Source organism: Etheostoma spectabile, chromosome 21 (genome assembly GCF_008692095.1).
Source record: "Etheostoma spectabile isolate EspeVRDwgs_2016 chromosome 21, UIUC_Espe_1.0, whole genome shotgun sequence".
Classification (NCBI taxonomy): domain Eukaryota; kingdom Metazoa; phylum Chordata; class Actinopteri; order Perciformes; family Percidae; genus Etheostoma; species Etheostoma spectabile.
In genome coordinates this window covers 11,294,506-11,294,913 of record NC_045753.1, presented here as the reverse complement: position 1 = coordinate 11,294,913, position 408 = coordinate 11,294,506, and the positions used below count along the sequence as shown (strand labels likewise).

At 44.4% G+C, this 408-nt stretch overlaps 1 protein-coding gene across 2 annotated transcripts in view; it reads right to left on the bottom strand.

The window, feature by feature from the left end:
• Positions 1-408, bottom strand: part of grid1b (glutamate receptor, ionotropic, delta 1b) — a gene marked incomplete at its 3' end in the record, with an annotated part of 390,408 nt that overhangs the window by 292,930 nt on the left and 97,070 nt on the right.

The following is a 408-nucleotide window of genomic DNA, read 5'->3' as shown; positions in this document are numbered from 1 at the left end:
AAACACTGTGAATGGCTGGCTCACTCTCTCTGAGGGAAACAAGAAGGCAACATGTGGAGAATGGCAGTACTATCCTGATCACTCAGAGAGGTTTGATAAAAAGACTCAAGTGTTGTGCATTGAAAGGTTATCTGGGCAACATTACTGGGAGTTTGAGTGGAATGATTGCCCTGACGCATCAGTTTTTGCTGCCGTTGCATACAGTGAAATTGAAAGAAAATCAATCAGTGTCAATGCTGAATTTGGAGAAAATACCATATCATGGGCTTTTGGCAAATATGCTATATCCATAAGTGGGGAACACTCACTTAACGCATACTATAATGGTAAGGTGTGGAGCGGTCCTTATCCCTCTGATGGCTGTAACAGAGTGGGGGTGTATCTGGACTGGCCTGCTGGCACTCTGTC